Raw genomic sequence first — 26,431 nt, 5'->3', positions numbered from 1 at the left:
TAGAATATGACTGGAAATATTTTAACTCTGCTGGGCACCTTAATTTGTGTAACATACACAGTAATTATAGATGATAAAAGGACGTAAACCCTATAGCAAGGCTAAATCCGTAAGTGTCGCGCATTGTCTCTACTGTATTTGGTAATGTAATGAGCTGCTATTTTCCTTTGGCGGTGAATGCTCTGATAAAAATATTAATATGTACCCTGTGTAACTGCCTTTCGACTAGTACTAACATAATTACCCAGTAACAATATTTTCTCAATGTAAAAAAAAAAAAATAATAATTTTGTCGCAAAATCTGGTAAAGTTACGAGAGTTTTTAAGGAGCGCGAGAGGTCGCGCGTGAGCAAATTGCCGCAATGTTTCCATTTGTACATTTCAATGAATGATTTGGTCACAATTCAAGATAAAACTACAGCACCACACTTCACTGAAAGCCACCATAAACCTCATGAACTTTACTTAAGAAACTTTCTTGGAAATGCAGTCATGTAAGAATGCACTACGCGAGGGGTCGCATGAAGGCAATATGCCGCGGCAGATGCGAGAGTGAAAGAAAACTTAAACTACTCCGGAACGCAGCAGGCAATTCACTGACGATAATCAACGTCAGGCGAGAGAGAGGGAGGGGAGGGATGAAACGAGAGCCCTAAGCTCTACAGCGGCTAGCAACGAAATTATTAACAAATATTAAAAAGTGCGGCAAATTGCCGCGGGTGCGACCTCTCGCGTGTTAATGCCATGGCTGCTTCCTTTCCACTCCTAGACCTTTCCTATCCTTTCGTCGCCATAAGACCTATATGTGCCGGTGCGACGTAAAGCTAATAATAATAATAATAATAATAATAATAATAATAATAATAATAATAATAATGTCATATGGGGTACGGTATGCAGCAAAACAGAAGATATTGAAATTATTGCTCATATGCTGTCCACGTTTTCCAAGCAACGAAAAGTGTTGTGTTGATATTTTCAATCATGGTTCTTACCACAGAAGAAGTGTTAATTGTGGAATATTATTTCTGTTCATATATGTAGAGTGGGACGTCAGAATGGGGCGAATTTGCTTCACGTTAAAGAACAGGACGAGTAATTTAATAAAGAGGTGAAAGAAATAATAGAAAAATACTAGCTCTCGTTGAAAAGTTCCGTCACACAAAAGCTGTCATAGTTCAATGAAAGGGGACCCACAGGGCGCCCAAGAACCGTCACCACAAATCATGGACGACAGATTTTACGACCTTCAAAGCGTAGTCAACAACGAATATCACAAACTCGGTTTGAACAATGGGTCTGCTCGGCGGATGTTTAAAGAAGTATGTGGATTTTCATACCGTATTCAAGTTGCTCGGCACAAACAGAAAAGGTTGAGCGAGCTCGGTCAAGTACCGGTATTGTAGCCGAGTGTTGTCTGTGACGCACGAGGATACAGATTTCTTCTGCAGCATACGGTTTTCAGATGAAAGTCATATTCACCTTGATGGCTACATCAATCAACAAACTTTTTTTTTTCTTTTAGGGTTTGAACGGTCTGGTGTTACACAGAAACCACCACACAATGCCGGGTTATGATATGGTGCACTTTGTCTGGTCATCGAATACTGGGTCTTTATTTCGTCAAGGATGTTACACGGAATCCAAAAACAGTGAACCAGGTAGTCAACAGAGACCTCATTACCACCCCCATTTGTGTGGGATTTGCGCTGCTTTTGTTGCGCCAGAAACTTGCCCCTCCAGCAACATGGATGCAACAAGATGGAGCTACAGCCTGCACCACGGGAGGGGATGTCACTTAACCTTCTGCAAGTACACTTTGGAGATCGCCTTATTCATTCTCGTGGAAGACCATTCCGCATTCTTCCTACTCCCCGAATCTCATGGCCACAGATGCCAATTCATGGGGCACGTTGAAATAACCTATTTCATCAACAAGTTCAATAATCTTGAGAAACGTTATGAATAATGTGTAGCACGTGATGGTACACATTTTGAAGGCATACTGTAACAACGCAATTAAACATTTCACCGAACGATTTGGCCGTGCGGTTAGGGGAGCGCAGCTGTGAGGTTGCATTCGGGAGATAGTGGCTTCAAACCCCACTGTCGGCAGCCTTGAAGATGATTTTCCGCAGTTCCTATCTTCACATCATCAGGCAAATGCTGGGACTGTACCTCAATTGCGGTTATAAAACCTATCTGGGTCGGTGCGACGTATCCAAAAACCATGAAATAAGGAATGTAGAATACGGAAATTTTGGCAATATATTTATCGAGGTAACATTTAATTGATTAAAGATACAAGACTACAGGTTAATATCCACGCGAGAAAAGCCATCGCAAAATGTGCCATGCTGGTACGTTAATAACCGGTGTAATCACATGACTGTTGAGTACAGGCATGCAAACGTGCATGCATTGTGTCGAACAAGTGCCGGATGTCAGCTTGCGGGATGGAGTTCCATGCCTGTTGCACTTGGTCGGTCAATACAGCGACGGTTAATGCCGGTTGTGGATGGCGCTGGAGTTATCGTCCAACGATATCCTATGCGTGCTCGATTGGGATCAGATCGAGGGATCGAGCAGGCCAAGGCAACATGTAGGCAACTCTGTAGAGGAGGTTGGGTTACAACAGCAGCATCGGGGCGTGCATATCTGTTGGATAACCCCCCTGGGAATGCTGTTATTCCCATCCCAACATAACTGCAGCATTTCATATATTCCGAATACAAGTGAAATGAATGCAAGGATAAATAGTTTGAGTAAAGATGCAATATTGTGGCTTATAATAAATGCGGTAATTTTATTTTTATTGTAATGATGGTCATGTGATAAGGTATAAAGAAGTGACATTTTGCACAAATAATGCGGCGAAGAAAAAAACACACACACACACCCTATATATAGAATGTAAGGGGTATGGGTATAGATATTTTGTTAGTTGGCAAAGAAGAATACATGTCACAACATATGCTAGGTAGGGTTTACCTAACCCTATTAGTTTCCCTCGCAAGCCTGGGACACAGAATATAGTAGTACAAAGTTACAGTTTTGTGACGCTAATATATATTTTATTAACGTGTCAGAAACCAACGACATGGAGTTGTTGCCATTTCAACACCGTTTAAGGGCCACCGACCCAAGTCGGGATTTGAACCTGCGAACTTGGACTGAGAGGACAGCGACTCAACCAAGCCACGTGAAAAGGAGGCGTTTGTACTTACTGTTTAAAATAGATGTAGTTAGTATTTGTACAAAGGTTTTATAAGGAGCATTTATTAATATGTACATTTTTCAACTGTCCTAAATGCACGAGAACGGACGGAAAAACTAACTGGAAGTTAAAGAGCCTTGCATGGATGTCGCTTCCTTCTCTGTTTGCTTTTTTCAACCAAACTGCATGGCGTAACAGCCCCGAAGGGCCATCGCCTACCGAGCGACCGCTGTTCAGCCCGAAGGCCTGCAGATTACGAGGTGTCGTGTGGACAGTACGACCAATCCTCTCGGCCGTTATTCTTGGCTTTCTAGTCCAGCGCCGCCATCTCACCGTCAGATAGCTCCTCAATTATAATCACGTGGGGTGAGTGTACCTCGAACCAGCCCTCAGATCCAAGTAAAAATCCCTGACCCTGCCTGGAATCGAATCGGGGGCCTCCGGTAAGAGGTAAGCATACTACCCCTACACCGCGGGGCAGGCTGTTTACTTTTAGGTCTCCTTATTTTAGAATTTGACTTAAGGCATCCTGCATTCGATTCCCGGCACTGACAGAGTTAAGAAAGGCATGGGATGGGGAAGACAGTCTTGTTTGTACGTGGAAGAGAGTTGGCCTTGAGTTTCCCGTAATCGAAATATCTACGACCTGGAAGGTAGTCACCTTCACGGGGCGTAGTACCAAAGTGGTTTCTTTTTTTTTAAGAAGACAAATTACATGAAGATTCTACTTCCTCAGAAACGAAGAACGATATCAATTTTACGAACACTTGCAATAATGCAGTCGGTTTATGTTAAGAGTACGATTTCGATTGTTGGATATAATTACATGGTAACAATTAAAACCATCAATATCTACTGAAGATCCGTCACCGCACTCGGTAGAACCGGCGTTTTCTTTTTATATCCACCGGTCAAGTTGGCCATGCGGTTAGGGGCCTACAGCTGTGAGCTTGCATCCCGGAGATAGTGGGTTCGAACCCCTCTGTAGGCAGCGGTAAGCATGGTTTTCCGTGGTTTCCCATTTTCACACCAGGCAAATGCTGGGGCTGTGCCTAAATTAAGGCCACAGCCGCTTACTTCCCATTTATAGCAGCCCTTTCCTTTCCCATCGTCACCATAAGACCTACGGGGCGACGTAAAGCTAATTCTAATATTTTTTTCATAACCCCTTCCAAGGATAAGTTGTATCCACGCTACTGGCCTGGACTTATACCCCAAAAAGCAAAGGAAAGTCATCTCCGTACAGGCCATGAAAGCCCTTGGAGGGGTGGAAGATAAAGGCTTCCACTATCCGTAACCACGGCACTTGGTGGGGTAGAGTGGTTAGCCACTGCATCCACTTACCATTTAAGGTACAAGTAAGCCCGAAGAATGGCTGGATAGTCAAAATACACCACCATAAATGATGCGGTTATGGATCAAAAGTACTAAGGAAAGGTAAGCGACGGGATCTAGTGTTTTAAGTAAAATCTGAATCAACAGAACGCGACTTCCCATTTTAAAAATGTGTCATGCATCGACTGCGATTCAAGCCTTGGCCGTCTTGATGAGAAGACAGAACCATTGGAACTGATTTATCACGCCCCCTAATTACAAAATAGTTACCCGCACTTTTTATGGTGCCATTTGAGGTTCCAATCAGTCCCTGTGCATTTGACAAAATACAGTCCTACGTATAGAACTATATAATACAGGTACGCATCCGCGATCTGTCTTGCTATTATTAGAATAAGAAAAACGTTTTCATAACTTACCGAGGATGTACATCGTTTTGGCTTCTTTATGACAAGATCTTCAAAAAAAGTTACTTATATGGCACGAAATGAGGATCTAACGTGTAGCTCACAATCCTGTCACAGTCTTTCTAACACTGCAACTGAAATACAACACATTTCTCAACCACGCTAAAACCGCAGGAAAGGTGACACTATGTTGTAAGGTTGCAACTGTTTTTGGTCGTGGCGCCCGTTATCTCGGTGGTCACGTTCCGGCGCCCTATTGAGTAATCCCTTGCTAATTGCCCTTTTCCTCATGCCTTGACATTTGTCAATGCACGGTTATATTCCCAATACTGAGGGCTCTACAATGAAATATCCCAGCGCATCACAATCCTAAGTGTTTTCATTTCATTCAAGCTCCTTCAAGCAGAACAGACATCGAGTATTCTGTTGGCCCTACTGAGTCTTGCTAGTATATTCTTTGTCGCTACCGGTACGTTAATTTAACATTTCGACGTAAGTTTTGAAGTTAACCGTACCGTACGTAAAACAAAGGCTGATCCTCGCTCTAGTTTCAGGAAAAATTTTGTGATGGAGGAGGAAGGGGGGGGGGGGGCGGGGCGGCCTCACTGCCCACCCCCTTGGCTACGCCAGTGATCTGTAATATAATCTTGTCATATCACAGTCTAATATACACAGTCGCGAAGCTCGGCACATTTTTTTCATCCATGCGAATGCAGCGCTCCACGCGGCCAGCAAGCCATCGGTCTTCTGGGATGTGTAAGTTGTATACGTTTTGTGAGGTAAGCGCGAGGTAATTACATTATAGATGATCGGTTTTCTATTAAACTGACATGGTATTTACGAAAAGATGTGTGTGTAGCGCAATAAATTGCTCAGTTACAAGAAGACACCACAGCTTTAGGTTTTCTAAAGATCCTTTACAGTAAAGCCTGAATTACTGTTTACGTTTTCGAATAATAGAACAATATTGTGAAGATTCATAAATTTAACTTCAGATAAGTAGGCATTTCGTTCATCAGTGATTCAGGAATGTAACTCATAGTGAAATCCATCCAATTATAATTATATGAACTTAAATAACGTATTAACGCAACCGTAACCTCTAACACGTAGCGGTGTTGTAATTTTCATTGTGTATAAAATTGCTTGTCGCCTCTGTGTAGTGGTTAGTGTGATTAGCTGCCACCACCCGGAGGCCCGGGTTTGATTCCCAGCTCTACCACGAAATTTGAAAAAAAGTGGTATGAGGGCTGGAACCGGGTTCACTCAGCCTCGGGAGGTTAACTGAGTAGAAGGGAGTTCGATTCCCACCTCAGTCGTCTTCGAAGTCGTTTTCCGTGGTTTCCCACTTCTCCAGGCAAATGCCGGGATGGTACCTAACTTAAAGCCACCGTCGCTTCCTTCCCTCTCCCTTGTCTATCCCTTCCAATCTTTCCATTCCCCACAATGCCCCTCTTCAGCATAGCAGGTGAGGCCGCCTGGGCTAGCTACTGGCCCTCCTCCCCAGTTGTATCCCCCAACCCAAAGTCTCACGCCCCAGGACACTGCCCTTGAGGCGGTAGAGGTGGGATCCCTCACTCATTCCGAAGGAAAAACCAACCCTGGAGGGTAAACGGATTAAGAAAGGCAAGAAAATTGCTTGTAAATAGTTGGAGGGCTGATTTATTGGAGAAACATGTGAACTATGTGTACAATAACATAACGTTATGTTCGAATCATTTTGGAGACAGCCAGTTCATGTCAGCAGAGAAGAAGAAATTGTATGGAATCTCCAGATTTCTTCGAACCGAAAGTTATTGATAAGAGATGATTAGCTCGTCTCAAACGAGCACACCACACAGTCATACGTTGCACTGACATAGATAGGTCTTTTGGCAACGGGGGGATAGGAAAGGGCTAGGAGCGAGAAGGAAGCGACCATGGCCTTAATTATGGCACAGGCTGTTTTGACAATGGGAAACCATAAAAAACCATTTTCAGGCCTGGCGACAGTGGAGTTCGAACCCACTATCTCTGAAATGTAAGCTGATAGCTACGCGACCTAAACCGCGCGGCCACTTGCTCGGAGGAGCCGAGAGAACATAGGCTGTTTTCAGGAATTTCCTGTATGCTCACTAACTTGGATGTGCTATACTATTAATTCCCTAATGTAAATACCTGATTTTCCACATTAATGCTCTGAAGGTACGAAGTCATTAGTGTGGAAATTATTTGTGAAACTAAGATTAGATTACATTGTGATATTTTGCAATGAAAGTTTTCAGTGTCATAAAACAAAAAAGCTCAAAATTCACCCATAAGTTCCTGAGATCTTTGAATATTATTTGAATTGTTTTGTAGTTCATTTCTATTTTTATGACTTATGTGAAAGTATCAAATTCAGTTCAATGATAGGACTACGAAATCGCTAAGACCTTAACTACAGTGGTATGATCAGTTTTTCCTTCGAAAATAAACTATTGTTACTTTCCTTTGGTATTATTACCATGTTGTAACAATAAGTAGTCTGGTGTATCAACGTATTTTATTAAAATGTACGATTAATATAGTTGTCGAGGTGGTTACAGTTTATAATTTACGTGGGAAAGTGCAATCAGCTGTTGGGTAGAGAATTGTTCCGGACAGTTAGAGCTTGCTGGCCGCTACGATCGCTGGTGTCGTTCCGCCTGTCAACAGGATGCCATTTCATCACTAAGGAGCTTCGCGACTGTGTATATTAGACTGTGGTCATATAGCCTATGAAACGTCAGCCTTCGTTCTGTTATATTGCTATTACAAAGAAAATAAGAACCTTTAAAAACTGCTGTCTTCTCTTCAGTACTGTTCCAGTTCTTGCAAGATACTCTCTGCAGAAATACGAAAACAAAGCTAGGATGGAATAATAATGTTATTGTTTTACGTCTCACTAACTACTTTTGGCGGGTTTCGGAGACACCGAGATGCCGTAATTTTGTCCTGCAGGAGTTATTTTACGTGCCGGTACATCTACCGACACGAGGCTGACGTATTTGACCTGCAAATTTAGGGTCAGAAGGCCAGCTCCTCAACCGTCTGAGCCACTCAACCCGGCAGTGAAGGAACACGTGTTATGGCATGTGCCTGCCAGACAGTTGGTTGGTCAAACCTGCATATTAGTGCAAAAGTAGGAATTTCTGAATTTTGCGCTTGCTCTTTTTTGAAGCGAAAACATGAGACAGGTATTCAAAAAGACTGATTACTTAGTAGAAGCCCTAGAAGATCATCAGCTGCTGAAGATAAACACATTGTAATATTAAGCAAGCGTAATAACAGGCTTACAGCTGTAGACATTTGTGTTGAAATCAACCGAACTAGAGTACAACCAGCGTCAGTGTCAACTGAGAAGTGCTGTTTATGTGATGTTGAGTTGTGTAGACATGTATCTGCCAAAAAGCCTCTTTTAATGTGCAAACATAAATCTCATAGACTTCAGTAGGCCAGAAAACACAAAGATTGGAGCAATGAATAGTGGAAATGTGTTCATGGACTGGTGAGTTAAAACTACATAAGTTTCGCTCAAATCATCGCCGGTATGTCCACCGTCGTCAAGGGGGAAGAATGCTAGAAGGCTGCCTCACACTAACTGTGAAGCATGGGTAGGCAACTTTGTGAGAATGGAGGATATTTTAAATTAGGAGCAGTACCATCGCATTCTATCGAGTAATGCAGTACCACCTGGAACACAACTTACTGGTTTGTTCTGCAGCAAGACAACGACCAGAAAACACATCAAAGCTGTACAAGAAGTATGTAAGAAACAAATAATCATCAGGAGTTCTACGAGTAATGACCTGGCCCCATCAGTCACCTGATTTATCAGTTATCACCCATCGAGTTGCTATAGGATGAACACGATCATAACACATAACAGTCTCCTGTCAACAGTTGTGAAGATTTCTGGCAATGCTTTTTGCGGTCATGAGAATCTATAATTACTAGACTGTGCTATAACCACAGAGATGTTAGAGAAACTAACCAGAAGAATTTAAACAGTGCAGCTCGAAAAACATCCTTTCCCACTGAAGCATAAATTGCTTTAAAGTGTGTTAGTTTGTGTATAATGGATGCCTATGTTTAGATTTTGGTTTTAAATATATATCATCTGAAATATTACTAATCTGCTGCCTAATAAATAACAAGAACTGGAGTTATCTTGTAGTAAGTTTAAACGTTTTGATGCTAATGTACATGGTTTTTACAAATCCACAGAGTTAACTACAAGAATTTTTAAACAAAGGATGCACGCAAAAAAAAAAAAAAAAAGAAATTGTATAACAGTTTCCTAAAAATATAAAATTAGCATCGTTCTGTGTGTATAATCAAAAATTTTAATGTTACAGCGTATCTAAGCACATGTTTCGTGACAACATTTTAAAATTTACTTATAACAGAAACTATGGTAGTATACATGATGTAGAAGACTTATTTCACCCCTATATCAATGGGAAATGTAAATACAGGGTACAGATCTCTGCACATGGTTATGAGGGTATTTAGAGGGTTGTAGTAAGGATGTAAAGGAAAGGGCATATACTTTTCTGGTAAGAACCCAACTAGAGTATGGTTCCCGTGTATGGCACCCTCACCAGGATTACTTGATTCAAGAACTGGAAAAATCCAAAGAAAAGCAGCTCGATTTGTTCTGGGTGATTTCCGACAAAAGAGTAGCGTTACAAAAATGTTGCAAAGTTTGGGCTGGGAAGACTTGGGAGAAAGGAGAAGAGCTGTTCGACTAAGTGGTATGTTCCGAGCTGTCCGTGGAGAGATGGCGTGGAATGACATCAGTAGACGAATAAGTTTGAGTGGTGTCTTTAAAAGTAGGAAAGATCACAACAGAGAGAGAGATTTATTAAAGAAATAAATCGTCCGTCCTCCAATGAGGGTGACCATTTGGATCCGGAATACAGTTTCAATTTCATTCATATCAAGAAATTAAGATTTTATCGTTGAAGCTGTTATCTTCTTTTTTCCCGGGGTTAGTGGGGGAGAAATGTCAATCACGTTCTCAGGTACAGATGGAAGTAAATGATTAGCAGAGAGTCTCTCAGTATCTGTATTACTATTTTCTAACTCGCAGAATGGAACTTTCAAGTTTTGTAGGAAGTTCGATGTCTGACTAGGGAGGGCGCCTCTTGCTCCGAATAGCAGGCCTCTGACAATCCACCGATCGATAGGTATTTAATAAAGTTGGAATTCAAGGGGACAAATTGGGGCAAATATTCATTTGTAGGAAGGGGAGTTAGGTATTGGAAAAACTTACCAAGGAAGATGTTCAATACATTTCCAATTTCTTTGCAATCATTTAAGAAAAGGCTAGGAAAAGAACAGATAGGGAATCTGCAACCTGTTGACTGATTGATTGATTGATTGATTGATTGATTGATTGATTGATTGATTGATTGATTGATGTGTGTACAGGGCTGAGACGGCCTATTAGAGAATAAGATGAAAGCCGTATCCAAGCAGCTGAAATTAAGTTTCTGAAGACAGTGGGATTCGAACCCACTATCTCCCGAATGCAAGCTCACAGCTGCGCGATCCTAACCGCACGGCCACTTGCTCGGTCACTGATCCCTACTTGATATTACTTTCCTATGTACCATCATTTAATCAGCAGGCCAACTGATCTCATTCCTCGGGACTGTCCACTCTTCATCAATTGTTTACCGAGCTCGATAGCTGCAGTCGCTTAAGTGCGGCCAGTATCCAGTATTCGGGAGATAGTAGGTTCGAACCCCACTGTCGGCAGCCCTGAAGATGGTTTTCCGTGGTTTACCATTTTCACACCAGGCAAATGCTGGGGCTGTACCTTAATTAAGGCTACGGCCGCTTCCTTCCCACTCCTAGCCCTTCCCTGTCCCATCGTCGCCATAAGACCTATCTGTGTCGGTGCGACGTAAAGCAACTAGCATCAATTGTTTATCTGCCACTATTTTAATTTAGTCCTTGAACACATACCTTCAAATATTCGCACACCTGATTAAATAAATATTATTTCTGGATTAAAGGCGCATATATATTAGCAAGTCTTTAACAAAAACCCGAGCTTTCAGCCAAGTTGTACCTTGACCTTCATCAGAGTAAGACACAAATGAAGGACTGCTGCTGTCAGTAATAACCCTTTAAATTCCCAGCGATACAAAAATACTTACCCATACAATTGTGTGGTCAAGGATTGAGAATGGTTAGTGATGGACAGAATCGAATACTTTCCAGAATCGATTACTATGGATCCGAAAACATTTAAGAATCGAAACTTGCATTCGAAACCAAGTTCTCGAATCTTACATTACTCGAGTAACTGAAATGTAAGCAAGCTCTGGACATCAAGAACAGTTAGTGTCCAGGAAGCGTTTTAATAAAGGCTACTTTGCCGGGCTGAGTGGGTCAGACTATTCAAGCACTGTCCTTTTGACCCCAACTTGGCAGGTTCGATCCTGGCTCAGTCCGGTGGTGTTTAAAGGTGCTCAAATACGTCAGCCTCGTGTCGGTAGATTTTCTGGCACGTAAAAGAACTCCTGCGGGACTAAATTCCGGCACCTCGGCGTCTCCGAAAACCGTAAAAGTAGTTAGTGGGACGTAAAGCCAATAACATTATTATTATTAATAATAATAATAATAATAATAATAATAATAATAATAATAATAATAATAATAAAGGGTAGTTTTATACGGTGTATTTATTATTTGACGAACAATTAAGAAAGTTTAAACTGCAGCTATTTTATATAAATTTGATATTACGCCATTGGTTGTCAAAATGTGTATTTTCATTCATATATTACATATCAATTGTGTTAACCAGCATTCTATTTCACCGAGGGACTGGCCGAGTGGGTCAGGGCACGAAGCTGTCAGTTTATATTCGGGAGAGAGTGGGTTCGAATCCCACCGTCGTCAGGCCTGAAGATGGTTTTCCATGGTTTCCCATTTTCGCACCAAGAAAATCCTGGATTGATCTTAATTAAGGCCACGACCACTTCCCTGCCGCTCCTAGCTGTTTCTTATCCTATCATCGCCGTAACACTTGTGCATGTCGGTGCAACGTTAAGCAAATTATGAAAACAAAAAACAAAACAAAAAATCCTTATAGGAAGTATCTGACTACTAATTAACTAAGCTTTCCTTCCACCCCTGAGGGGTGAGGCAGCTCATCTAGTAGGGAACACCTAATCTCTGGCCAAGAGAGTTGTGGGGTTAAAGGTTGTGTGCTATATGTGGGAGAGGGTAAATGGAGGTGATGGGAATAGGAGATATGAATAGGGGCGTCTTTGCTTTTTTTTTCCTGTGTTCCTAAGAAGTATAAAGAAAGCGAACAATTGATTGTGAGTGATTTGCTTTCCGATAGTGACCTATAACCATTATTACAACTTGATATTGGCGTAACCGGTAGGCCTATAAGCTCAATCAGTTTCTATTCGATAACTCTCGTTCTTCCGTTTGAGAGAAGCATTCGAATACATGTTAGGTAAATACTTGTATGATGTGCATTACTCTCTTTACCCTATCATGAATACAGAGATAGTTCTGAGTTACGTTCAGAGATGGTACCTACTATTATCCTCACTGTTCTCGGATACTGCATAAAGAGAGACAAATGTGGTCTCGCTTTGGGATAATCATTAGTGAATACCTCGAGCGAAAGTATTCGAATACTTTTATTGGGACTCGAGATATCTCGAGAACTTGTAAGAATCGAATTCTTCGACATTTTGGTCTCGAATACTGCCATCACTTTCATGAAAGTAATTGCATGGATGGTTGTTCACAGAGAGACACCAGTGCCTCCTGTAGTTTCACAATACATTCTGCATTTTACTTCAGTATTATCCAATTATTATAGATGATCACATCCTTGCAGCAACTATAGTCGTGGAAGAGATGATGTTAGAAATGGTTCAAAGAACGTGGAAGTCTGTCGAGCGAATCACGACCACGTTATTCACGGCCCCCTACTAACTGGACTCAAGGATCGCCGCGCTGTTCTGGAAGTTAACTGACTCACCGCCTTCTGCCAAAAGTTTCTGGAGTGCATCGCGTTGTGCCATGGGAGTGGTACGTATGTATTTCTGAAGTACAGGCCTCCATGCATTTGACAACTTGAAGAAGTCTTCCCTGTTGAAATTATTGGGGCACAGCTTTATCTCTATGTCTTCCCTCACAAGTCGATCATAGTAGTCATTTACAGGCGCGATGATCCTCGCCTGGTCAAAGATGATTTAATGGTCTGTATTGTGGAAGTGTTCTGCTATGGCAGACTGGCTTATAGCATTTTCTGTGGAAGATGAAAGAGTGACATTCTTAACTGATCTGACGTGTTCATTCACCCTGATGCTAATAAACCATTTTGTCATGCCAATATATGAGCAACCCACAACCACATGTAACTTTATAGGCGCCAGGTGTTTCAAGAGGTGGTTTTCCTTTGACTGGTCGAAACAGGGATTTGAGCTTCCGGTCTGTGGTGAAAACGGAACTTCCTAAGAATTCGCCCTATTCTGTCCAGTTACACCTGATAACAGAGGTACTAGGGAGTTTTTGAAAAGTAATTATGATCGATGGAAAATGGTAAATGCAAATGCAAACAACCTGCGGAATGGGTTTAAAGCAATTGTTGAGGAGTGTGAAAACAGGTACTTATGTAACTTTAAAGGTGGTAAGCAATGGGAAAGACCCACTATATTACAACAGAGAAATAAAGAGAATAAGGAGGTGGTGTAGATTAGAAAAAAACAGAGGTAGGACTGACTGGTTTTGGAAGTAAGGAGAGATTGAAGGAACTTACTAGGAAATTGAATATAGCAAAAAGGTCAGCTAAGGATAACATGATGGGAAACTTAATTGGCAGTTATTAATTTTACGGAAAATGGAAGGGTATATATAGATACTTTAAGACAGAAGAAGGTTCCAGAAAGGACATTACAGGGATTATTCATGAACAAGGGGAGTGTATATGTGAGGATTAACAGAAGGCACAAGTATTCAGTCAGCGATATGTAAAGATAGTTGGGTTTAAGGATAACGTCATGGAGAGGAGATGACTAATACTGGCGAAGTAATAAAATGTACGTACGATTATAAGGGCATGTATAAAAAGATACAAAAGTTAAAAGCTAGGAAACCAGCTGGGATTGATGAGATTTCTGAGGATGTACTAAAGGCAATGGTATGGGATATAGGATCGTATGTGAAATATGTATTTGATTACTGTTTGCATGAGGGCCAGTAATCTTGACATGTGTTGCATGTAAGCTTAGCATTCTTTCTGACTATACTAGACGCATTCGAGACGCGTTTGCGAAATTACCAAATGGTTTGATAAATGTTCAAGGTTCAAAACGGTTACTCTACTGAGACTCAACTTGTCGGATTTATGCACGATATATCAGATACTTTTGATTCAGGAGGTCAAATAGACTGTATCGCTATTGAACACTCCAAGACATTTGACAGGGAAAATCATGGGACACTGGTGATTTAAAAAAAATGAGGGCTACTGGACTATATAAAAGAGTGGCTGAATGGGCGCTAAATTTCTAGAAAACAGAACTCAGAGAATTAGAGTAGGTGAAGCATTATCTGATCCTGTAACGATTAAGAGGGGGGCGGTCCCATAAGGTAGTACTTTTGGACCTTTATGTTTTCGCATGTGTATAAATGATAGGAGTAAAGAACTGGAATCACAAATGAAGTTTTCTTGCGAATAATGTTATACTTTATAGAGTAATAAATAAGTTATAGGATTGTGAGCGACTGCAAAAGTACCTCGACAATATGAAATGGACATCAAACAAAATTATCAAGGTAAATGAGGCGAAGAGCCAGGCTGTAATTTTCACAAATGGAGAAGCCCTCTCAGTTTTCATTATTGTGTTGTGTTGAATGGGGTGAACGTACCTCATGGGGATCATGTTAAGTACCTAGGTGCTAATATAAAGGAAAATCTCCCGTGGGGTAATCACATTAACGAGGATGTAATTAAAGGTTGCAGATCTCTTCGTGTGGTTATCAGGGTATTTAAGTGTAGTAGTAAGGATGAAAAGGAGAGTGCATACACTATAACACCCCAATTAGAGTACGGTTCCAGTGTATGGGACCCACAAAAGAATTACATGATTGGAAAAGATACAAAGAAAAGCAGCACGATTTGTTGTGGGTCATTTCCGACAAAGAGTGATGTCACGAAAATGTAGCAAACTTTGGGCTCGGAAGACTTGGGAGTAAGGGGACGAACTGATGCGACTAAACGGTATGTTCCGAGCTGTTAGACGATAGATGGCGTGGAATGACATTAGCAGACGAATACGCTTGAGGTAGGAAAGGTCATACTATGGAGATAAAGTTGGAATTCAAAACGATAAATTAGGCAAGCATTCATTTATAGGAAGAAGAATTTGGGATTGGAATAATTTATCAACGCAAATGTTCAACAAATATCAAAACTCTTCGAAATCATTTAACAAAAGACGAAGTAAACAAATGACAGGGAATCTTCCACCTAGGCGACACAGCCCTACAAGGAAATAAATGATGACTGATGATGGTGATGAAATGAAAATGAAATGGCGTATGGCTTTTAGTGTCGGGAGTGTCCGAAAACATGTTCGGCTCGCCAGGTGCAGGTCTTTTGATGTGACACCCATAGGCGTGAGTGAAGGTAAATCAGTGTTCGGTAAGAGCTTCCGGTTTGTCTAGTCGATGGATTGCTTCCAAGACCCTTTAAGAAGAAAAAGTAACAACTGCAGTTCAGCAAGCAAACAACAGCGCTCGTGGTGGTTATGAGGATGAAATAGTCATGAAGACGACACCATACGCCCAGCCCCCGTGCCAGCGAAATTAACCAATGGTGGTTAAAATTCTCGACCCTGCCGGAAATCGTACCCGGGACCCCTGTGACCAAAGGCCAGCACGCTAACCATTTAGCCATGGAGCCGAACATGATGGTGATTAGGTTAGCTGAATTAAAAGATTTTTATTTTGGGAAATTTCCTGTATGAAATTAATTTGTTTTACTAAATTAAATGTTAAAAATGTGCTGCATTGTTTGTTAGACAATAATATGCCCTACAGCCTATTTCCGAACTCTTCGCGAACCTTTCTGCAGTGTTTCTGACTAATCCGCCGACATTCTCGTGTCATTCTATTTTTCAGTTCTTAAATAGTCTCAGGTGAAGGTGTATAAATAACTCATTTCAATGAACCCATAGGAGTCAAGGGTGTAACCTAAAATGCAGTTAACCCTGGTTTTAAACTTATTTCTTGAAGAGTATGGACCCTTTTTAAACGACGAATTACCCGACCACAACTATTCCATTAAATAATGCGCAATTATCTGCGATTTTATTTTATACAGCTCTGATCAACAAAGACAGTAATCCACGTTGCCAAGACGATAAAAAACAGAAGATTTGGGAACAAATGAACGAGATGTACTAACAAATGAATGCTCTTTCAAAAAATCAATATATAGGGTTTCTGATTTGAAATTTCAAAGAGGTAATGGCTGGGGGCGAGGGGCTGAGACCTAAAATGCAATTAATCATGTTTGTAAACTTATTTCTTGAAGAGTATACACCATCTTTATACAATGAATTTCTCAAGCACAACTTTTATATTAAATAATGTTCAATAATAAGTGATTCTATTCTATATTCAGCTTCGATCAACAAAAGCAAGGATCCAGGTTACCAAGACGACAGAAAACAAAATATATGAGAACAAGTGAATGAGATGTGATAATAAATATAAGTATTAAAATACAGTGGTTTCATTTGAAATTTTAAAGAGTGATGGCCGGAATTTAAGGGGGTGAAACCTAAAATGCAATTAAGTCTGGGTTTAAAATTCCCCCTCAATATACACAATGAAGCCACTTTTGTTTAAATTAAATGAAAATGAAATATAATTAGTTATTTAGGCCGGGAAGATCTGAAATAAAGACCCTGTATGTCACGATACCTCAAACATATTTACAGAATCCCTGTAGGCTAGTATCTGAAATATATAGTAACACTTAACCCAGATCACGTTCGATAACTGTTGTGTCGATTAATTTAACATCAGTAACACTTGTGAGTTCGGTGGTGTATACAGAGCACGTGTAGGATCGAGGTAAACTTGGCAAGAATACGCCTACCCATTTCTGCTACTTGACCACATTCGAAGTGTAAGACTGCTGCGAGCTGATGCCACTCGTGTTGCTATTTTTTTGCTAGGGGTTTTACGTCGCACCGACACAGATAGGTCTTATGGCGACGATGGGATAGGAAAGGCCTAGGAGTTGGAAGGAAGCGGCCGTGGCCTTAATTAAGGTACAGCTCCAGCATCTGCCTGGTGTGAAAATGGGAAACCACGGAAAATCATTTTCAGGGCTGCCGATAGTGGGATTCGAACCTACTATCTCCCGGATAACCACTCGTGTTGGAGAGGGACATAGGGATGTCTCCAGAATCTGGAAAAATAGCCTCTTCGTGGAGAGACGAACAGTTGCTGATCAGTAACGCACCAAACGCCCAAGCAAAAAAGCTGCTCGTAGGTAGGATCGGTATTTGTTACTTTCAGCATGTCGTAGGCCCACTGTTTCTGCCACTTCGCTCCGCCAGAATCTTCGGAGGGCCAACGCCACGAATGTGTCAGACCAGGCTGCGAAATCGGCTGCACGACGGAGGACTGATATCAAGGAGGCCCGAGCCGAAAGCTCCTCTTAAACCATACCGAAGGGCATCTCATGGGAGGTGGGCAACACTCACAACCCGTGGCATCAGGAACGGTGGAAGCTTGCTCTTTTCTGATGAGGTCGCCATAAGCTCGCACCCATACACCAGGAGTATTAAGAGCCTGGAGACGAACCGGTGAGAGATGGAACGAGCCCTTTATCCTGGAGCACCATCAGCAACATAGGGGTTCCGTCATGTTTTGAAGGGGGATCAGGTTTGGTCAACGTACACCTCTAATTCCTCCTCACAATAACATGAATGGTCTTGTATACAGATATAATATCCTCCAACCTGTAGTTACAGGATTTGCTGACATTGTGGATGATAATTCTCGAGTCCATCGAGCCAGAGTGGTCACTCAGTTCCCTGAGACGCGTACAGCGAATGGTGTGGCCGGCATATGGGCATGAACTGAAGAGAGCAAAGGCCCACCGTCCTAATCCTCCTGTTAACATTCTGCAACCAACTGAAGGTGCTATCCAAGAGTGAGATATTCTGCCCCAAAACAAGTTGGATTCTTTGGTGCTGGGTATTCCTCGTCGTGTTCAAGAATGCCTCAGGGCCCAAAATGGTACTGAAATGCCACACAGTGAACGAGAATTTTGCGTTCAAAATCCCACATTACCAACTTTGTCCTTTTGTCGAGTTTCTTTTTGTTTTCTTCATAGCTCACAGCATGTTGATTTTCTTTGTAATATACCCTTCACAATGTATAATGTACGAATTTCCACACAGTACAATGAAAAGGGCACTCACCGAGAACATAACACTTTGTTGCACAAAACAATCGAAATTTTTTAATTAGACTTTTTTTAAATAAACAGGCTGGATAGACACATTATATATCAGAAATTAGAGTTTTAGTGGGAAAAAACACTTTTCCTTATGCGTAAATCAAATAATGATCATAAATAAATCTCCTAATCCGCTAATTTCAGATGGCAATCCGCCATAAGACATAGGCTACATGGTTTCTAGGTAACATTGTCTGACCATCCACTCATCCATACTTTACAGCACTGCCTACACGGTTGCTATGGTTACACTTCCGTCACACATTTTTCGCGTTATATTACACAAATATTCGGATGGCCCCCAGCCATAAGACATATCTGTGTCAAAAAATGAAAATGCAGTCTTGTTTACCTACAAAATGAATGTGGTATTCTCCCAACACCACTATGACATCAACATCTGTTTGACTGCACTCTGTTCAAATTATTTACCGATGGTTTATTATTTTCGAGGCCGTTCGTTTTTTATGGAACTATACGAAACCATTTTCTTCTGCCTCTCTCTTAGGCACGAGGTGACATGCTTCACACCAAGGTTAATAGAGACCACGACCACCAGCAGCGCTGTTATTTGCTTGCTGAACTGCAGTTGGCACATCGCTTCCATGTACCCCTCAGAGACATATTATCTGCGCACTTTTTAGTGATAGATTTACACCCTAGTGCTGAAGCGGTCGACTTTGGTTATCTTCGAGATTCGTATTGGCAACCTTTGAAACACAAACTAAGAATCGCTTATCATCGCTGTGCGCCATCTGGCGTACACTTTAAGTACTCGTACTGTTGTTGTTTACACAGCAAAGCCAAACTATAGAATTCATGCTAGGAACACGTTTCGCAACGGGAAATGTTATATAGTATTAAATATTGTGTGTGTGTGACACAGTTGTTTGCTTAAAATAATAAAGGTTTATAAAATTCATATCGATCGATCATATTATCGATTCAATTCAGATTTCATTTCCATTCAGTTGGCAGTATTAACGGAACCCTTCTTGCTTCTCCAACGAGTACAAAAATCTATCACTAAAAAGTGCGCGGATAATATGTATATTGCTGATGAATTTGAGTTCCTGGGGCACTTTAAGTTTGAACTTATTGATTCTTTGTTTCATCTTACTTTTTTCTTAAGGGGTCTTTATTGGAAGCAATCCATCGACTAGACACAACCGGAAGCTCTTACGGAACACTGATTTACCTTCACTTCATTCACAAAATATTATGAAAGCATGTATACAATGGCCACATGCAAAAAATGCCAGAAAATCCGCATATACCACAGTTTACCTTTCTCATCCACTTCGTAGTGAGCTTTGAGCATGTCTGATTTGTCAACCCAATCGATCGTCAGAAAGGGATATTTTACTCTGGAACGACTATTATGAACCCATGATCCTCTGCAATTTTTACCTTCTGAATCTGGTATGAATTATGCTACTGTACGACTGAAAGCCCGCAGTCATTTTATGATCACAGTAAAACTATATGGTTTGTGAAGCATACAATGTCCCGTGAAGTATACTGGTATTGAAGTAATACCACCATACCTGCCAACTTCACAAAAGCAAAAATCAGGAGATTTTGATATGAAAATCACGAAAAATCGGGAGATAAAATTGGTCAAATTGTTTATTCTACATGTCTTGCGCAATACAGGAGTACTATGGTATATATTATAATACTTATTGTCTCAAAACCCGACTGTTGCTATACGAGGCTACAAGGGTAAAAATTACACATCTCTATTCCCTCACAGGAATTGTGAGAGTTAGATGATCGGTCTCTGATAAGCCTTCCGAAAATAATATGAACTCATGTTCCACACCAGTGAATCAATCATGAACTTATACACCATTACTTAGCAAATGCATAGATTAATATGTTGCATCACGCGCCCGCGCGATTATACTAAGCACAATGCTGTTGTTATCAAGTAAAATTCGCGAGAATTGTCTCCAAATAGCTCCTAAAAGCTCTAAAAAAAGGTCACTAGTCGCTATCTTTGAAATTCCGTCACTAAATTACGAAAAAATTGCTCCAATTCTAGTGACTAGTCTCTACAATCGACTAGACTGATTTGAACGAACACGAACATAGGACGCGAGGAGAGATTGACAATCGATATATGCGTCGCGATATACAGGTTTCAATAAACACTGCACATTCGCGCGCACTTCTCGTATTAATAAAGGTCGATATTTCATTTGAAAGCGGTCAATGAGCGAAGGACTTCCGACCAATAGCGTACAAAGCTGAAATGGCGAGATTTGAAAACAATTATTTGGAGTTCACCAAAAAATAAGCTAAAATCGGGAGAAATAATAGAATAATCGGGACGCGGGAAAAACTGTCCAAAATCGGGAGTCTCCCGCCTAAATCGGAAAAGTTGGCAGGTATGTACCACCTATATGTGAAGTCACTATTATGAGAATAAATTATTCTTTCATTTAATACTCACTGTGTCTCTAGTGTATTTACAAAAGACATGCTAGTAACTTACAAGATGGATTAAAATATTGTAAAATAGTGTATAAATCCGTTCACAGTAACACAAGTCACAAAGTGTGAGTCTTTGTATAGATATAGCATAATACGCAGTAGATTTCTCTGGAGGCGGGAGAAAGGCTACTATTCAAATAAAATCGACAGAGGGAAGCACTTAGGCCTACCTGTCTCAGTACCCGGTAGAAGTAGAATACCGGTACCACTACGCAGCTCAAGTTAGAATGCTCACAATAGTGTGGCATAATGACAACACCATTGTGAAGGAAAGGGTTAAGAGAAGCCAAGGTGGCTTTCGCGGAAGTTCGTTTTTTAACATACAAGAAGATAACAACACGGAGTTGTCGCATTTAAACGCCCTCAAGTGCCACCGACCTCAGCTCGGACTGAACGCACTACAGAATATTGGGGACAGACAACGATTAACCGACTGCGCTCAAATGATCTACTCGAACAAACTGCGAGCACGCCCAAACGATCCACGTGAACAAACTGCTAGCACGAAGTTAAGACGAGTGAATTAAGACAATAAGAGAGCTAAATACATGACAAATCACTCAGAAGTGACATCGACTATTTCTTTTATTTTACAATTTTGCTTGGCGACGATGGGATAGGAAAGGGCTAGGAGTGGGAAGGAAGCGACCGTGGCCTTATTAAGATACAGTCCCAGCATTTGCCTGGTGTGAAAATGGTAAACCACAGAAACCATCTTCAGGGCTGCCGACAGTGGGGTTCGAATCCACTATCTCTCGGATGCAAGCTCACAGCTGCGCGCCCCTAACCGCACGGCCAACTTGTCCGGTAACTTCATTATATATATATAATCAGGGTTCCAGTACAGGTTGACTGTACTGTGAGGGCGGTTCAATAAATAAGGTACAGGACCTCTTACTGCGTAAAAACACGCATCTCCTACATAGCCTACACGCATAAGACATAGTATGGACTTGGTACGTATTATAATTACTTATTTCTTAAGGTAGGACATGGAAGAAATCAAGGCCAAGTATATGACGTCAGGATACCATAGCTGCCAGGATACCATAGCTCGCTGAACATCAGTGATTAGTCCTAATCCTTTTCCAAGTAGATGCTTCGGCAGAGATCCCATAGGATGGATATTAATCGATGTCAGGTCTGGATAGAATGGTACATTACCTCGCAGTAGCAGTGCTGTAGCAGTGTGTAATTGACCTAGTGTTGCCCACAAGTACGATGCCTATTTTCTACAGGAAAGGCCGATTCCTACGTTCTGATGTACCCGATCATAAAATGGGATTACACCACTCATCTTATGCTTGCTCTACTTTGGTGTGAAATAGGAATGAAAATGAAAAGAACTATCCTTTGAGTGTCTGTATTACCTCACTTAGTAAATCACCTACATATACAGGCAGAGATTACAGCATTTCAGCTATGTAGTAGAGCTCAACACTATCTTCTCCAGCACGATTTGAGGAAGCTGTCCGTTCAGGCGAAATCATAGTGTCCACCTAGAAAACCCGCAGGATTCGATTTAAAGTCTCGGAGCGTCTACTAACTTATTCAATCATTTTCTGTACTGAGTTAAGGAAACCATTCAAACTGGCCTCCGAAAGTCGCTATAACTTACGACACAATTCGAGATTACCGTTCTATTTTATACAGGATATACAATTTGACAAGTCCACCTATGGAATCATCTGGAGAGGATAAATGTTCCACAGTAACAAGGTACCTTAATCATACTAAAAAAGAGTAGAACTTATTAAGTATTCTGTGCTGTCTTCAGAGTAGACTACACTCTACCTAATGAAATCCTCCCTCACAACGGCATGAAGTTCTCCTTCCACTTAGCACATCATCGTCTGAATTGAAAGCATACCCTTGAGAATATTCCTACCATCAGCAACTCCTTCTTCCGAAGTTACAAACCAACAACGTAAGATTAAAACGAGGTGCCAGCCAGCAGCTCTAGACAAATATCTACCCATGAGATACCCTGCAGCATCTTTATTATATTATTACTGATTCAACTAGCATCTATAAAATAAATTCAGTTCTTCATTTAAGCCAACCAGCCACCGGTCTGAGACATCCATGGAAAATAAAGAGAGAGATTTTTAAAATCCAAGATAATGTGAAGTTGGACTTACGAGCAGAAGACAAGACAAGTTTAAAATACGAGAAAGTTGTCAGAAGGGAAAATTAATTAAAACAATATAGCAGAATATACTACTGTCTGCACAAAGTTGAATTAACTGCTTTGACAACTTTATACTGGAGAGTTGGCAAAACCATATCGGTCAATTTTCCTAGAGAATCATTAAACCAATATTATAAACCCCGGGTTTCCCCAATAATAACGAGCCATACATTAACAAGACCGCCCTATGCTGAACCATATAACGAAGTAAATATTACATGTTCAGAAAAATTTTCATGTAAGCTTCAGAATAATTCCATAATTAATATAGCGTTGTGAATATTAGGAAATAATCATGAAGTATAATGACCTGGCAAAGTTTTGCATATACAGCTGTGCACGATACTTTACAGAATTCAGTGCATACTGCAGCAGCTTTTCATAGCCACAGATAAAAGAACTACCTCCAGATAATTTTTTTAGAAAGGTAAAAAGGATGCATATATAATGAAACCTTCAGTACATAATATAATTTTTCTACGGTGTGAATTTTCAGTATGAGTGAGAGGACGGGTGAAAGTTTATGGGATCCCGAGTGAGTGAGATCACCATCCATAAATTGTACCTACAATTAGTGGAAAATAAATACAGTAATAATAACAATAAGACGAAGAAAAAGAAGAATCTCGATGAATAAAGAATTATCCTCTGGGCTTGTAGGCCGTGGTCGAACTGGAGTTTCTTTAAATTTCAGTTTGCTTTACGTCGCACCGACACAGATAGGTCTTATGGCGACGATGGGATAGGAAAGGCTTATGAGTTGGAAGGAAGCGGCCGTTGCCTTAATTAAGGTACAGCGCCAGCATTTGCCTGGTGTGAAAATGGGAAACCACAGAAAATCATCTTCAGGGCTGCCGACAGTTGTATTCGAACTCGCTATCTCCCTGATGCAAGCCGCGCATCCCTAACTGCAAGGCCAACTCGCCTGGTAAGTAATTAAAAAATGGGTCTACTGTAATCATAGCCGCTTTCACGACCCTCTACTTCTCTTACCCTTAATGGCCGAATCCATTACACTCCTACGACTTAATACGAACCCACCGTCAAAGCCGATTTGTGCGAACAGCTTCATCCATCGAGTTTCTTCCTAACAAAGCCTCATTACGAGTACCCTTTTGCCATTGTTCCACCTCTTCGTACCAGTAATCACTCTCGCCACTTTCATGCATGTTACTGATGAAATGGAAATGAACCGGCGTATGGCTTTTAGCGCCGGGAGGGTCCGAGGACAAGTTCGGCTCGCCGGATGCAGGTCATTTGATTTGACGCTAGTAGGCGACCTGCGCGTCGTGATGAGAATGAAATGATGATGATGAAGACGACACATACACCCAGCCCCCGTGCCAGCGAAATTAACCAATTAAGGTTAAAATTCCCGACCCTGCCGGGAACCGAACCCGGTACCCCTGTGACCAAAGGCCAGCACGCTAACCATTTAGCCATGGAACCGACCTGTTACTGATGATGATGATGATTGTTTAAAAGGACCTAACATCTACGTCATCGGCCCCTAATGGTACAAAATATGACAACTTAAAAATCTAGAATCATCCCTGACCACAATTCAAAACGTGGTGATAAAGAATGAATGAATGAACGAATATGAATTTAAAACAATCAGTGGATCCGACACGCAATGCCCCACCTTCCCAGAAACTATCTTAAAACAACCGTATTACTGACCAAGGGACTGCTTCTAAAGTACAATCCTGAACCGATGATGCTTGCTGTCTAAAGGGGTCCAAAATCAAGGTCAACGGCCCCTCATAATGGTACTTATCGCTAGTAAAGTAGAACCAGCGTATTTGTCATGCAGTGGTATTAATCAATAGCAGCGTAGACTCACGATGTTCCACACATTATGGTACTACTCACAGGTATTGTACGTCGCACAGGTAAGGCAGATCTATGATGTTTCTCACATAATGGCGCCACTCGTAGGCAACGCAAACCGATGTTGTTCCTCACATAGGTGTACTAATCACAGGCACTCGTACTATCCCGTGGTGTTCCTCGCATAGTGCGTACTAATCACAGGCAAAGCAGACCCACAGTGTGGCTCATATAGTGCTACTAACCACAGGCAACGGCCAGACCCGTGGTGTTTCTCAGACAGGCAACGTAAGCACGAGGTGTTCCGCATATAGTGCTACTAATCACAGGTACCGTAAACTCACCGTGAACCCCGCCGTGCTATTACTAATCACAAACCTATTGTGTACCTAACATAATGGTACTATTCTCAAGCAACGGCGACCCAAGTGTTCCCCGCGTGATGGTACTAATCACAAGTAGTTTCATGGTTCTAATACTATACGCGCACTTTTTTTTGAGCCCGATTTTTACGGGGTGAGGAACAAGGAGGGAGTGCTGCCAGTTCCGGTCATACTGCCAACTGGATGGAAATGAAATCTGAACTGAATCGATAATATGATCGATCGATATGAATTTTCTAAACATTTATTATCTTACGTCAACAATTGTGTCACACATACATTATTTAACATTATATAACATTTCTCAATGCGAATCTTGTTACTAGCATGAATTATATAGTTTGGCTTTGCTGTGTAAACAACAACAGTACTAGTTTGCAAAGTGTACGCCAGATGTCGCACAGCGATGAATAAGCGATTCATAGTTTGTGTTTCAAAGGTTGCCGATATGGATGTCGAAGATAACCGAGGTCTACCGATTCAGCACTAGAGAGCTCCGGGCTCAAGAAAAGGTGCGCGTATAGTACAATCATCCATTGGTCGCCTCTTAAGATAGGCGGGGGATACTGTGGGGAATTCTTCGTCTGCGTCCCCCACTCACACGGGGTCATGTCTGTTACTTCCACCATAAAAATAAGCAAATAACAACAAAAACAAGCAGCAAAACACCAAACAGATACACAGACCCTAGCTGGCAATGCGGTATAAGCTTGCATTCGGAAGATGGTGGGTTTGAACCCCACCGTCAGCAGCCCAGACGATATTTTCTTTCTTTTCTCTTTTTCAAAGTTTCCTATTTTCAGACCATGCAAATTCCAGAAGTACCCCTTAAATAAGCCACGGCCACTGCCTCCCTAACCAGAATTATTTCCTATCCCAACGTCCCCAAAAACCTGTACGTGTTATTGTGACGTTACAACATTATCAAAAAATCACAAGTATTATTGTATGAAACATAGACGTCTAGGAAAGAATAAGCGCTATAAAGATGGAGTTCATACAAGCATACATACATTTCCTTTGTAGACTGTTATGAGT

The 26,431-nt window shown here is 41.3% G+C and overlaps 1 protein-coding gene across 8 annotated transcripts in view; it reads right to left on the bottom strand.

Annotated features, from left to right (window-relative positions):
• Fak (protein tyrosine kinase 2 Fak) overlaps positions 1–26,431 on the bottom strand; it is a 795,737-nt gene that overhangs the window by 162,702 nt on the left and 606,604 nt on the right. The window lies entirely within an intron of this gene.

The sequence above is a fragment of the Anabrus simplex genome, chromosome 3 (genome assembly GCF_040414725.1).
Source record: "Anabrus simplex isolate iqAnaSimp1 chromosome 3, ASM4041472v1, whole genome shotgun sequence".
NCBI classification, from domain to species: Eukaryota; Metazoa; Arthropoda; class Insecta; order Orthoptera; family Tettigoniidae; genus Anabrus; species Anabrus simplex.
This window is presented reverse-complemented; position numbering and strand designations above follow the sequence as displayed.